The sequence below is a fragment of the Anastrepha obliqua genome, chromosome 1, assembly GCF_027943255.1.
Source record: "Anastrepha obliqua isolate idAnaObli1 chromosome 1, idAnaObli1_1.0, whole genome shotgun sequence".
Classification (NCBI taxonomy): domain Eukaryota; kingdom Metazoa; phylum Arthropoda; class Insecta; order Diptera; family Tephritidae; genus Anastrepha; species Anastrepha obliqua.
In genome coordinates this window covers 166,226,608-166,242,037 of record NC_072892.1, presented here as the reverse complement: position 1 = coordinate 166,242,037, position 15,430 = coordinate 166,226,608, and the positions used below count along the sequence as shown (strand labels likewise).

General features: G+C 34.4%; 1 long non-coding RNA gene across 1 annotated transcript in view; it reads right to left on the bottom strand.

The window, feature by feature from the left end:
- Positions 1–7,695: 7,695 nt before the first annotated feature.
- LOC129240214 (uncharacterized) overlaps positions 7,696–15,430 on the bottom strand; it is a 194,810-nt gene continuing 187,075 nt past the window's right edge. Inside the window, exon 4 of the long non-coding RNA XR_008582038.1 lies at positions 7,696–7,722. This is a non-coding gene — a long non-coding RNA (uncharacterized LOC129240214). The remainder of the gene's footprint in view (positions 7,723–15,430) is intronic.

Sequence of the window (15,430 nt, the reverse complement as noted above, 5' to 3'; positions counted from 1 at the left end):
TAATTTTATAAAATTTATAAATTTTTACCGAAATTTTTTCTTAAATGTTTGAAATTTTGAACAAATTTTTTTGTTTTTTTTTTTAGTTCTCTACAAAGTTCGAAACTTTAAATTAAACGATTTTTGTTGTAGTTCAAACTGTATTTTTGATTTTTTTTTGTTTCAATTTTTTAAATTATAAAATTTTCTCGAAATTTTTTTTGAAAGTTTGAGATTTTTATGAATTTTTTTTTTTTTTAATTCTCTACAAAGTTTATGTTTCCATATATTTTTATAATTTTTTTATTTTAATTTTATAAAATTATGAAATTTTCCGGAAATTTTTTCTTAAAGGTTTGAAATTTTGAATAAATTTTTTTGTTTGTTTTTAATTCTCTACAAAGTTTATGTTTTTATATAGTTTTATAATTTTGTTTTTTAGTTTAATAAAATTTGGAAATTTTCTCGAAATTTTTATCCTCTCCTTTGAAATTATTATGAAAACTTTTTGTTTATTTAAATTTCGTACAATATGTGAAAGTTAAAAACATTTCATTTTTTTTTTAATTTATAAATTTTTTCGAATTTTTTTCTTAAAAGTTTGATTTTTTTTATTTTCTTTTTTAAATTCGCTACAAAGTTTGAAACTTTAAGTTAAACGATTTTGGTTGTAGTTTAAACTATATTTTTTCTAATATATTTTCAAATTTTACAAAATTATAAATTTTCTCGAAATTTTTATTGGAAAGTTTGAAATTTTTATGAAAATTTTTTGTTTAATTCTCTACCAATTTTATGTTTTTATATATTTTTATAATTTTTGTTTAAATTTTATAAAATTATGAACTTTTCCCCAAATTTTTTCTTAAAAGTTTGAAATTTTGAACAAATTTTTTTGTGTTTTTTTTTTAATTCTCTAAAAAGTTTATATTTGCATTATTTTTATAATTTTTTTTTTTAATTTTATAAAATTATGAAATTTTCTCGAAATTTTTATCGAAAAGTTTGCAATTTTTATGAAAAGTCTTGTTTTTTTTTTAATTTTGTAGAATATGTGAAAGTTTAAAACAGTTTTTTTATAAAATTTATAAATTTTTCTCGAAATTTTTTCTTAAAAATTTGAAACTTTTTTCATGTTTTTTTTAAATTCACTACTAAGTTTGACATTTAAAGCTTTATGGAATTTGTAAACTATAATATATGTATTTTTCTAAAAACATAAATAAGAAAAAAAAATAAAATTTACGGAAAGCCAAAACTTTCCAACATCTCGCGCTACCCTTATTGTGAACTCAGCTGTATGTAAATAGTATGTGTGTATGTAGCCACATATGCTTTGCTTACTCACTCGCGCCAGCCACTGCTTGCGTGTCAAGCACACGTACATAATAGCTGTTAGCCGGAAGTGCATCCTCCTAGCGCGCGAAATGCTGAGCAAAGTGGAGCGAACTAAAAGTAGGCTGCTACGCTTTGCCAATGGCTTTGGCTGAGGCGCGCTCACATTGTGCCATAGCTGCGAAATTTATTAGGTTTAATGGGACAACACAAAATGTATGCGCCCATAGTCTGTTTGGGCATTACAAATCACCTACATTTCATTGCAGCCATACATCTTTTGTATCGACGTAAAGATAATGCGAAAGGCAAACAAATTAAAGCTGTCAAGTAAACACTGCCTGGCACAGAAAGAAGTGCGGGTGTGTGGGTGTTTATAGTGAGGGGTTGCTGATGGAGTTATGGCCGGATAAGGCAAGCCAACAAAATAGTGAGTTGGCCAGCTCGTAGGTTCACGGGATGGAATAGGCAAAAGTCTTTGTGTTGCCCATTTTCTTTCGGAATTGGTGTGTAAAGTCTCTGGGGAGCCGCGTATTAGTGCGCGCAATGGGGTAAACACGCAAAGTTTACATTTACATAAGGCTCCGCTTAGCTGCCCTTACTGTTGGAATACTGCGACTTTCCTTGGCCTCCATCCACTTCAGATGATAATTACATTTAAATTATGTAAATTTACAACACTTTGAATGGAAGTTGTGTAACGGTTGCTTGCGTGTCAAGGCGCAGGGTTAGGTTCGTATTTTATTAAGGTGTGTTAAGGAGGAGGCGAGTGCCGGTGACACTAGCAATTGTGGAGGAGCAGAAGGCTGACGGTGCGTCTTTCTGTCTTATTTTTACTCGACCGCGCACATTAAGCGGAATGTTGCCGGGAAGTGGTTTTACTGTTTTATTTTGTGTTTATTTCTTTTTATTTACTTTCTTACTTTCCGCTTTTAGTTTCGTGGCTTAAGAAAATTACCCTTATATGTCGAGCGATGTCAATCCATTTTTCACAGCAACAACACTGAAGGGCAAAGCAATCAATAAATGACAGTGCCTTGGGGGTGAAGAATGTGGAAGAAGCACGACAGCCAAGCTGAAGGCAACATTCCGCAATGGGATGTACATTTTTTTTTCAATTTTTTAGTGTATAAATGTTAATGAGTATCTTAAAATTTACTTTGCGTGCGACTGTAAATATGCAATTTCAAGTCTTTTCGGTCAGTTGACGCTGAATACTTGGAATTATATGCGAAATCATATCACCTTGAGCACCGGTGTGGGATAACAAAAAGGTTGACAGCATACTAATTGGCTTCAAAGAGGTCACTTTTTTGCTTGTATAGCTAACTGGCTCAGCTCCTACAATTTTTAAAATTTACAAAATTTCCTAGAAATGGAAATTCTGCTTGAAAAATAAAATATTTTTTTTAGTTGACGCTTATTTTCTAGTGCCCTGCAGCTGTCCCATAACCCATTAAATTGGAGCACGCAGATTGAATTGCTGCGATACATACCTAGCGCCGTTCCCCTGGGAAGAAAAAAGGAGTAAAGGTGCAGTATTCACGATGGGTTCTGTATTCAGCCGCTCTTTTGGGGTGAGAGATAGTGAGACTCCAATTCGGGAAAAAGTTACAAAATATGTAAAAGAAATCGCCGCAAATGGAAAAGTATTGCAGTGCTTTGGATGAACAGCGGAGCACCTGGCGCATATCGTTGGTTCTAACATGAAATAAAGCTTTGAATCTTCTGCGGCCGCCATAACCAAATGGGATGGTACGTGCCTACCTTCAGCAAAATAATAGAAAAAGTTGTTCCTAATAGCGATCACCCGCGACAATGGCAAACCTCCGAGTGTATTTCTGCCTTGAAGAAGTTCCTCATAACAACCTTTTGCCGGAGTTGGGTTAAAACTGTAGCTCCCTCCATTTGTGGAACAACATCAAGACGCACGCCACAAATAAGAGGAGGAGTTCAGCCAAACACTTAACAGAAGTGTACACCCCAATTATATATTTAATTTATTTTAAAACTAAGAGATTATTTTCAAACATAATCCGCCGACATTTAGGGCACTAATCCCTTCAACCGCGGGGCTACAGCATCTTTGACCTCCTGAATGCTACCGCTTCGAATTAGCCTGAGACGGGACTTTATCCTCGGATATAACAAAATGTCACAGGGCCATATTAGCGCTATAGAATAATTATAATAACATCGTAATCCTCTTTTCCGTTAAAAACTGATATACATTCTATGAAAAATGTATCGGAGTCTTTTCGTGATGCAAGTTCCAGCTGTTTTCACTATTTTGAAGCTGCAAACGAGAGCGACATTACAATGTCTGGTAAAAGCCTGTCCGACATGGCCTTCAGTCGCAACTTGGACTTCCTCGTTTTCATCAGCTCACTTAACACTTGGTGCCAAACTGCGCTGGAAAGCACACATCAAGAAAGTCTAGAAGAGCCTGACTTAAATTAAATAAGCCAACACATGGGCTGAAAAGTCACGGGTCTAACAAAGAAAACACGTTTTTTTGTTCAAAATAAGCTTCACTCATGAAGGTAATTTCTATCAAGAACAAGACAAACATTCCAGCACCGCTCTAACTTTTCTATATCACTTTTGTAGAACAATTTATCTTTTGCTTCGAAATTGGCCCCAGTTTCAGCGATAACCTCTTCATTCGAGCGAAATTTCTTACCGGCGCCAAGTGACGCTCTTAGTCATCTTATTTGAGTTTTTTTTTTATGTTAGGTTTCCACATCTGTGATTAATATTATTATTAAAATTGTATCGTCATTGCTTGAGATTTGCAAAAGTTACGCCGTTTTAAGTAAATCTACTTCTTGACGTGTTTACAGTTTCGAAAATGGATACGGCGAGTTTGTGTTAAATTTTGCGTTCAAAATAATGTACATTAAATGGAGCTAAAGCCTTAGAAATATTGGGAAACTGTTTCTGTAATGATTCCCTAAAGAAAACAGCATTCTACAAGTGGCATGAAGGATTTAGAAGAGATCGTGAGTCCATTGTGAATGGCGACGGATTGTGGCAGGCCATCGGCATCGATAACTGATGAAACCATCACTAAAGGGAAAGAAAAGTTGATCAATAACCGCAAATTAAACAACAACGAGATGGCAGATGACTTGAACATTGCTTATGGGTCCATTCAGGTAGGTAGATTAGATGGCAAGAGTACTACGGGTACACTACAAGTAGTAAAGTAAAGTGTAGTTTTAATACCTAAATGTAGAAAAATTATGAGAAATTACATAACTTAAAGGAAGAAAACCCATCTACAGACCTTTTGATGTACTGGGGGAGAGAAAAAGGATCTAGCCTAAGGAAGTGACTCTGAAAATCTCCAAAAAGCACAATAAGGAACCTCAAGCACCTAGCCGTCAAACCCGGTCAATATTCGGCAGTCGTTTTCTCTGCAGGATACCCACAACTTCTGCAATGGAGGATGTGCGAAAGTTCAAGCTTCTCCGTATGAGTTTCGATCACGTGAAGGCCGGTGAGTACTCCTGTGTGTTTGAAAATTGAATGACAGGCGATTCCCAAAACTTTAAGTATCCTGCTTCTGTCGTACTTAGACCAAAGTGTTTTTGAGATAGCCTACGATAAGATAGAACTCAATCTGTCTTACGCTTTTTTTAAGAAAGAAATAGTGCAGTTTCTCTTCAACAACGCTCAAGAAGACTCCGATGTCTGAGATGGTGATAACTGAAACCGTTGGGTCGACACCTCCCTGGCAAGCCCATCAGTAGTTTCATTTCCCTCTACATTCCTATGCCCTGGAACTCAGATCAAAGAAATGTTTCCTGCACGTTTGAGATGTTCAGGATATTTTAGTTAATCATTTGGGTTTGCGCCGTATTGCTGAAAGGTTGGTTCTAAAGGACTTGAACTTCATGCAAAAGAGAGACCACGTAGATATCGTCAAAGATATGACTTGTAAAGGCTGAATGCGACTAAACATTTGTCAAATGTATCAGTAGCGGAGCCGAGGTGTGGGTTTATGAGCACAACACGTAATCCAAACATTAGGCGTTTGAGTGAAGAGCACCGATTGAACCAAGTACAAAAAAAAATGCATCATTTTCAGTCTAAAGAGAAAGCGATACTCACAGTTTATCGGGCTTACAATACCATCAGGAATTTTCGCCAGAAGGTCAGGTTCAAGCTTATCAATTGGCAACAAATTAATTATTTACAAAAAAACAACTAAGACTGGCTTGGACCACCTCTGAAGTCAGTACATCACCTCTATCCAACGCTTGCAAACAAAATCCTGCGGAGCATAGTAGATGCGGCATGCCATATAAGGAATAGCGACCTTCAGAGTGATCTTGGTATACCGACCTTGACTGAAGTAACATCGACTAAAAAATCATGTCAACGATGCAGCATCCAGCCCACGTCCGCTGAATTCTTCTCGAAGACAAATAAAACGCACAACGGTAGCAGAGCTTATGGAGAGCGAGAATACGAAAAAAAAAAATAATAAAATGCTTCATAAAATAAGTTAAATTATCAAATGACAGTTATTAGTTATTAGTTATTAGTTATTAGTTATTAGTTATTAGTTATTAGTTATTAGTTATTAGTTATTAGTTATTAGTTATTAGTTATTAGTTATTAGTTATTAGTTATTAGTTATTAGTTATTAGTTATTAGTTATTAGTTATTAGTTATTAGTTATTAGTTATTAGTTATTAGTTATTAGTTATTAGTTATTAGTTATTAGTTATTAGTTATTAGTTATTGATTAGCCTTGGAGACAGCAACACATTAATATGGCGCCCTTTCGTACTCGTGCTTCTACTGAAATTCGAAAACTTATTATTGAGTTGCGACAAGACAAAAAACAATAAAATAAATTTCAGATATCGTTAAAAGGAATACCATTTTATTTGTCGTTTTTGTCATAAAAAGTAAATCAGAAAAATAAAAAGAGGAGAAGTTTTCAGCAGAACAAATTCGCCGAACCCTCAGAAGCTTCGATTTATGAAGTAGAGCTATCATAAAGAAGCCATGCATATCCGAAAAGAATAAAAAGAAAAGTCTGGAACTCGCAAAATCCCATTTAAATAAGCCTAATGACATTTGATAAAAGAGTGAGTGCCAAAAAGTTTTATCTGATAGTCATTTTAATGCACGCAATGGCGAAAGCAAATTCAACTTGCCGAGATATGATGGACGTCGTTTTGTATGACGGCGTCCCAAAAAAAGCTCGTTTGCCAAATATACCAGAGCAACACTTAAGCATGACGATGGATCGGTGATGGTCCTCAGTTTTTGCAAGCTATTTTGGATTAAAGCAAAACGCAAAGCAGTCATTGGTACAATTTCATTGGGAATTGAAAAAAGTTTTATTTACTAACCAAAATAACGATCCTAGGCACAAATTGGATATATAGTTATAATTGATATATAATTGTGGGCACATAAAAGTGGACCAAAAAATCTACTAGGCAGTATACCAGTATATTTTGGAAGCGTAAAATGTGGTTTAACTTGAGTTTTGCTAAAATCTTGTCAATTTTATGCCAAGGCGACTAGCAGCTGTCAACCACCAAAGGAGTCAATGTATAAAAAATATAAAAAAAGTTCACTTTGCTTGAGTGACTATTAACAATAGCAACAAGTATTCTCAAATGTGCACGTATACTCTTCTATGACCACCTTATTATTATAATGAGTGAATTTAGTACTGCGACCTGAAAGACCTACAGTGCCACCCTTACGGATTCAGAGTATTGCTTTTAGACAGTCATACAATGTCTGTCGCCAGTATCCAAATACGGTACAACAAATGCTCGCATATAGAGTTTTGCATACATTTCACTCAAATGCACGACACGATTATGAAGTTATTTTCGAAACACTACGCAAAAAACCCAAACCAAACGTGCTAACGCCTACCTACTTTGAACGAAATTAAAGGAAAACTTGTTTTTTTTTCCTTATATACAACGCAGTGTTGCCAGTTCCCGTGCTAGAACTAGAAAATTCGCGGAACTTAATTGCAAAACCTCTTATGCGATACGTTCGCGCACCGAAATTCGGAATTATTTCATGCACCCAAAACCTTGCAGATGAATGCTTAATTTTCATGTAATGAAAAAACATAAAATTCATTCTGTTTCGCCTACATTTGACTTGAATTCACCAAGCTCAAGAAGCTAGTTTTGCATGCATTCGCCCTCATGAGCGCGAGTTAGCCAAAGCATAATCACTTTTTTAAGTGCCCCTTACAAATATTGAATGTCGCTCATACGCCGTGTGCCTTACGAACAATTAGTTAGCTTTAAGGTCTCATTCGCATTCGCAATTTTATTGCAAATTTATGATCTCATTAAATTCACATAATTCACACAACAATCGGCTTACCTTTGTATTAACTGCAAAGTTTACGATCTGCAAAGAGAAAAGGTGCAAGAAATAATGGATTAGTATGAAACTCGTTAAAAACGAATATTTTAGTACCGGTATTTTACAAGGCTATACAAGCAGCTAACTCACATAAATAACATCGCATTATAAGGTAGGCAAAAATCATAATTAACGTTATAATAAAAAGATAACTTATCTGTGAAATACGAAAGTATGAATGTATGAATGTATGGGAGCAATGTTGCCGAGGTCAAAGCGGTTGAATATTCCGTCATCACTCCTTTAGTTGCGTGTTTCGATTTTTATTGTAATGTGATTTTTAATAGTAGCTTTAGGAAGACCAACATTTATAACTCACTAAAGTGACTCACAGCGGTCATATAACATACGAGGGTTGCTAATTGTATTTATATATTTATTTAATATATGTTTTGAACAACTTGGCCAAACAAGGTGTAACAGCAGACATTCTTCATTCCGTCACTAAAAACCTGAACTGTCATTGCAAAATAAAAATAAGAGTAGATGGAAAATATATCAACGAAGTTTCATGCGCAAGCGGAATACGACAAGGAGACTCACTGCGCCTAATACTCTTCAATACAATAATGGACCAAATAATAAGAGAAGTCAAGTCATTAGATGGGTATTGTCTTAATAACATGAGCATACCAATTTTTTGTTGTGCAGATGATGCCATATTAATTGCGCACTTTGAAGACAATTTGCAAAGATTACTACATAAGTTTGTAGTTACAGCCAAATAGTTTAATCCAGAGAAAAAGCCAAAAGTTTAGTAGTTGCCAAGAATGCGATCAGATGCAAATTTGAAATAGAAAGGACGATGATAGAGCAAGTTATGAAATTTAAATATGTACATGGGGATAGAAATATCCAGTAACCGCGACATTATTAAGGAAGTCAGAGAGAGATGTATGCAGAGCGCACGTATTGCAGGTTGCATTAGGGATGCTGTATGGTGGAACAAATATATGACCACTGAAAGCAAGACGCGTATATACAAGACTGTAATAAGACCAATGACCTGACCTATGGAGCCGAAGCACGAGCTGAAAACGTAAAAACAAAACAGATACTGCGTACAGCTGAAATGCAAGTTCTGCACGTCTTGACTGCATTAGAAACGACGTCATTTGTGACGAAACTGGCGTTAATGACATAGTGAAGTTTATAAAAACAAGAAGACGAGCTTGGAATGATCACTTTTCTAGAGCTAGTGACAACAGAATATCCGAATAGCGAGGGACTATATACCATGGACCTCACTAAATGGATCTGACTTGGAAACAACAAAAAAAAAAAAAAAAAAAAAAAAAAAGAGACATCTCATCATTTCACGAGATAGTGGTATTAAAACGGTGCTGGTCACTAATTAGGAGCATTTCAGCTAAGAAATGTTCAACCACCTCAACAACAACAACAACAACATATACCATATGGAAAGCGCGGACCTGAAAGACCACCAAAGAGACGGCGCGAAAGCTGGATTTCGACATCAGCGAAAGGACAATAACATTTTGTCATTTTGAATTTAAAAATAGATACTTTGTAATTTATAACTATGTAATCGTGTGAAGAAAAACAAGTGAGAACCCATAATAAAAGAATAATAAGAAGAAGAAGATATTTATTTATTGATATTTTATTTCTTTCTAGCTTAGCATTGGAATAATGCTCGTTGGTGGTTGCAAACTGTTTTGGTATTTTTCAAAATATTTTCCATGATAATCAACACACTTTTGAAATGGATTTAAGAGGTTATGGGTAGTCAGTGGGCCGAAAAATGATGATTTTCAATATTTTTTTTTGCTAGTCAATTAATTTATTTAACCAAAAAATAAACACACAGCATTAATACATCTTGTTTCGGCTTGACTTGAGCAAAATTTCAACAACAAAAAATAGTAATTGTAAAAGTTATCGCTGTTTGTGTGGAGCCCGTTTCTCCAAAAGACCCTTGCACTGATCATCACAAGTCCTTGAAGATTCATCTAAAATCAATCGGACAGGAGAAATTGGTTGTACTAATATCGGCCTGTAACAATATGGCGGCCTCAGGAAATATTTTTCAGAATTTCGAAAAAACCCGACAATTAATTGTTTAAAAAAATCGAAATTTAAAAAAAAAAATTATTCGATCAGGCACGCGTTTTTTATGTTTTTCAAAAGCAATATACATTTTATTGAAATCTACCAAGCGGTTTTTATGTTACAGTGATCACCACTTCAAAAAACATAGTTTTGAGAAAAATGCATTTAAAGTTATGCGAACGCTTCAGAGCGCCCCTTGTTAATTGCTGAATAACTCAAAAAGTATTTGTCGGATTCACTTGAAATTTTCACACAACATTTTTAAGATATTTTAATTTAAGAAAATGTAAAAAGAAGCATTTGCAACACTTTTTGATACCGATATTGTGGATATTTTTATATCTAACAGCTTCTTCAACTTCATTCAAATCAATACAATTTATTTTCAACTTGATTCAGCTGAGTTCAAAAAGTTTTTAGGAGCATTGATATTTTCTGGCTATGACAAGCCACCTCGATAACACAGTCCTGCGAGGGTGAGTTTCTAGAATGGCTGTACTTGTTTCTTGTAGTTTTTTATGCGCTGAAAACGAATCTGACCTTCAAAATGCTCCATCACGTCAGGATTTTTGGTAAATGAAGCCTAAAAGTTCAAAAAATGGTCATTTTAGCCATTTTTGATAATTTTTTTTGGGATAGAAATTTTTTTTTTTTCAATTTTCGATGAAAAGGTCGCATAGTACAACTCTTTAGCTTTAAAACCAATTTTTTTAAATTATTGTACGATTTTTTAAAAAAAAGTTATGACATTTTTACCAATCATGAAATTATCAAATTACCTCTTAAGGGGGGAGCCTGGTTTATGGGGTCTAAAAATTGCATCTCTTTGCGATTTTGTTTTTAAGGAAAAAATTAATTTAGCACTGCAAAGTTTTTTCTATCTTTTAATGAGCATTTAAAAAGTATAAAAAATGTTTGTACTGGTGAAAATAAGTTGAAAAAAGTGTTTAACATAGAAATTAGTAGAGCGCTGCAACGCTGGAGCTTCTAACTGGCGTACAGGATACAGCTCGTAATTATTATCTAAAGCAAAAAATTCAAATGGATTTCTAATTATCATGATTTTTTATTCTAGATGAACTAAGAAAACTGAGAGAAATTCCAAAATTTTAACTTTTTGAGGTTTTAAAGAAAAAAATGCCTTTCTATAAAAAAAAAATTCACTTCAACTTGGTATAAAAATCTTGAAAAATTTTTTTTATCTATTTTGTTAGTTCAAATAGAAGAGAATTTAATACTGAAGGGAATAAGCTATGATTCATTTCAAAAGGTTCATTAGTTATTTTTCATTCATGTACGCCAATTCAAAGAAATCATAAAAATGAAAAGTCGAGAAAAGAAGATAAAGTTTGTACTATAGCTGTCCGGTCACAGCGTAACTACCTAAAGCTCGCCTACTTTTGGCGTTGTATCTACGGAAATATTGAGAACTAGGCTCTGTAACTTTGTGTGAATATTCTGAAATATATTAGGAATCGCTTAAAACGAAAAAAAAAAAAAAATTGATTTTTTTGACCTTATAAACCAGGCTCCCCCCTTAAATAAACAAATCCAATGCTCCGAACTTTTTACTTTACTTAGATATTTGTAAAAAAGTTCAAACTGCTGCGCGGCGTGCTTTTATTGATCTAAAGTGAATTTTTTATTTTCAAATTTATGCAACATAGAACAATTACTACAAAGTCCACATATCCATTCACCATACCCCAAGTCTCTTATATTTGCATATATGGACCTGTTCACATGTAAACTCTGTGCTTCCCACACATAAGCTTTACTAAATTTTTTATTCAAACACAAACTCCAAAGCTTTCACCCAAGTACTTACAGATCATTAATCGGCTTTTAATCATAAATAACCCAATCAGAGGCTGAGGCAAGAAAAATAAAATGAAATAAAAAATAAAAAAAAGCAAAGCTGACCATTATTGAGCTTTGTGCCCACACATCTAAGCTTACATATTTTATTATTACTTTAATAGGCATATTTTATGCAATTTTTTCCAACTGGCTTCAGGGTAGGCAAACAATATTTTTTATTTTAGATTACAACTCAGATTATTTACCAGCTTTGCGGTGGCTCTGTGAGTATGCGGTTAGTGTACGTTTTAGCTTTTCGGTGCGAAAATACTCGTACATATTTTGATGTACAGTTGTGTGCACAATAATAGCAATGCGACTAGGAGCAAAGTTTGGACTATTTTATTATTTTTATTTTTATAAAGATATTAACTTTTTTTATCTGCATAGGAAACATCGATAACGATAACTATGGTTTGGCAGCTGTGAATGGTAAACTGTGTTGGCATTTCTGTTCAGCAAGATTTGGCAGGTCAGCATTAATCCTTTAAAGCCAAAACAACGCTTCCAAATTACGGAAATTTACTTTGAAAAAAAAAAAAAAAAAATGTATTTGTTCGCGAAGTTCATAGAGCACTAGCGGCATCCTCGGTTTTTTTTTCTTCGAAATGAGGAAAGAGCTGCCGTTATGGTGAATGGCGAGCGCTATCGAGACGTGCTGATTGAATTTTTGTTTCCAAAAATTAGCCAACAATCTAAACAATTTATTGCAATATTCAAGCAGCCATTGATGCCATATGGCCAGATTTATTGGAAAAAGTAGTTTAAAATTGGACTTATAATTTGGATTTATTGGATAATATACAAAAAACAAATCTACCAAATTATAATAAAAATATGTATCCCAACAATTTTTCTCTTATGTATTTATTATCATTTTAAGTTCTCGAGCTCTTAAGAAAACCCGATACTACAACAAAAACCATATAACTTATGTTCCGACAACGAGCATAAAGAAAAGAGAGACTGCTGTTGAGAGCAGATTCTTAGATGTTTTTGCTCTTCGCAGTGAACTAAGATTTGCTATGTAAACTAGCACAAACCTCCGCCTTTGCGTGATGCTTTTCGGCTGCGTATTGCAAAAGACAATGTGCAAAAAAAGCAGCAACATTTGCCCTATTGTTGTTAAGCTTTTCTCTGCGCATGATCGCAGTCAGCTCTTAAAATTTATTGTTGTATTTCGTAAACTAAAAAGAGATTGCTTGCGGTCTCCGATGTTGCATTGACGGGGTACGATTCAATTATTGTGCATGAGACCCTGCCGAAAATATTGCGTGAGGTAATGTCGTATGCCAAACCCGGCAAATTTCATAATAATTTTAGACCGAGGATTAAGAAAAATTCTAGGCCTTACACCCTTTTTATTTTCGACCAATAAAAGTCAATTTAAAGTAGCTTCAAACAGCCGTTGATTTTTAATATTTTTTTGAAGTGAAACCTCTTAGGCGTCGACGGATTATCGAGAATGAAGAGTAAAATTTCAAGGCCATGCAACGTTTTGGGCATTTTCATTCCGCAAGAGAGAAAAAAGATATAATGTAGAGGAAAAGAAGAGAGAGAGCTATACCTTGTACACATCTTAGATACACTTTAGGCTATATTCCCTGAGTTTTTCCTTGTGGTTGCTAATTTCTAGTGAGAAATAACACTGCCTACTTTTTGACGCTTGTTTGTAGGTGCAAACTTGTAGGAAATATATATTTGGTGCCAACTTTTTGGCATTATATTTCCTTTTTTTTGCGGTGCTATGCATTTTTTCCATATAACGAATTGTCAAAAGTTTTTTTACTGTATATGAAGAAAATGCATAAGACCGCCGGCAAAACAAAACATTTGTCAAAAATTAACGGAATTTTAAGCCACTTGAAATATCCAGGTTAAGTAGTTAGGCATGTATAAGTGGCTATCGGCCAGTAAACTAACTCACTTAGACAATTGCTAATCTATTGTGATACCATAGTATCAGTTTACTTGCTATTCCTCGTTAAACAATTTTATTTTAAGTGCAAACTCATTGATCTGATTGACACTTATATTACTAAGGTCCTTTTTATCATTCAAGAACGATAAACTTAGTGGCATGCCACACTGGAAAGCGACAGAAAAGATGTCTGGCAGACTCCTCCTATCTCCATACTCCAGACTTCCCCTCATGACTGATTCCTCCTCCTCATTCTAGCATCTTCGGCAATAGCTGAAATGAGTTACATTCAATCTGTGCATGTCGACCTAAGAGGCAGTGGCCTGTGATCAAAGCAACCAACAGAGAGACGACTTTCCTTGCCCCATTAAAATGCAGGTTATTATACCAAAAATCAAGGCACTACAAAACTAAAAACCGGGAATTTGTCTAATAATTCTAATTAACCCTTCGTTTAATAACTTTTTTGAAACCTGCAGTTGGGCAAATGGCCACGCATTTCACATCAAAATGGCCCGCAAGTCGATGGACCTTTGCTTTCTTTGCAAAATGTTGGATTTCATGGCATTAACAACGTTTTGTATGATATTTGCAAGTTGATGGACTGAGAAAATGTGAATAAGACAAAAATTGTTTGACGACTTTATCGAACACTTTGGTCCTTGCAAACATCGAAAATCGTATGAATAATCCGGGCGTTGTTTCTTAATTCACTACTCGTTTGTTTGTGGAATCATTTTTCAGCAAACCAACTACTATCACTGGGAATATTGCAGTAAACCAACCAACTGGAGCAGATGAACTCACAGCGATTCTCTCCTCGCCTTCGCCTGCAAAGAGGTGAAAAGTTGCATTGTTGCAAAAGTTGTATTGAATTGTATGCAAGAATCCTGTATGCCAACAGCATTAAAAAATCTCGTACAGATATTTTGCTTGCCTTCCACTCAATATATAATAATTTAAAATTATCATTTAATATTTTTTATTTATTTATTTATTCCTTAATATCTAACAAAATTCAGAACTAAAATACAAATTTACAATATTTAATATTAAAGAGTGTAGCAAATTAGATTACCAACATAAGAAACCATTAAATTGCTAAAAATAAAATAAATAAAAATATATACAAGTTTCAATTGACGAAATTTTATTTTAATATTTACAAAGCATTATTTTGATTTCTTGCATAGAAAGTAATTTTCTAATTGCATTTGAAATACTTGTTTATCCCTGAAAAGGGGAACCGGACATTCAACTTTGCCATTAATGAGATCAAACATAAATGATACTGCCTGACCTGCCTACCTCTGTCACTTAACGGGAAGAGACTAATCAAACGACAGCGGGATTCGTATGATGGTTTCGTGTCTGAGTGAATTGAGTGAATATAGTGAGAAACGCACAAAGATGTTTTGAACCATCTCCACTCGATTTATATGGACTGCATGACAAGGTCTCCAAATAAAAACAGCATGTAATTTGGACCGAACGTAGAGTGTAATATCTTAAGTGTTTATGGGTCAGTGAAGTGCGAAGAGTGACGTCTAACAAAAGCGAGCATTGCAAATGAATTGGAAACGGCATAAAGTTATGTGCGTGATAAAATTAAGCTTTATATCAAACAAAACCCCTAAATCTTTTATCACATCGGACGAAGTAGGTTGGTTGGTTGGTTAAAGTGGTGATTCTTCCAGAATCCAATTAGCGCTTTCGCGCCATTTTGTTGCCACATCCTCGTTGCCAACTTGTTTAACGGTTTTTTTACAGCATAACTATATCCAGTCTGTGCGGTTAAGGAACCTTATTAGGTTGTTAACGTCGAGGCCAGATAGTTGC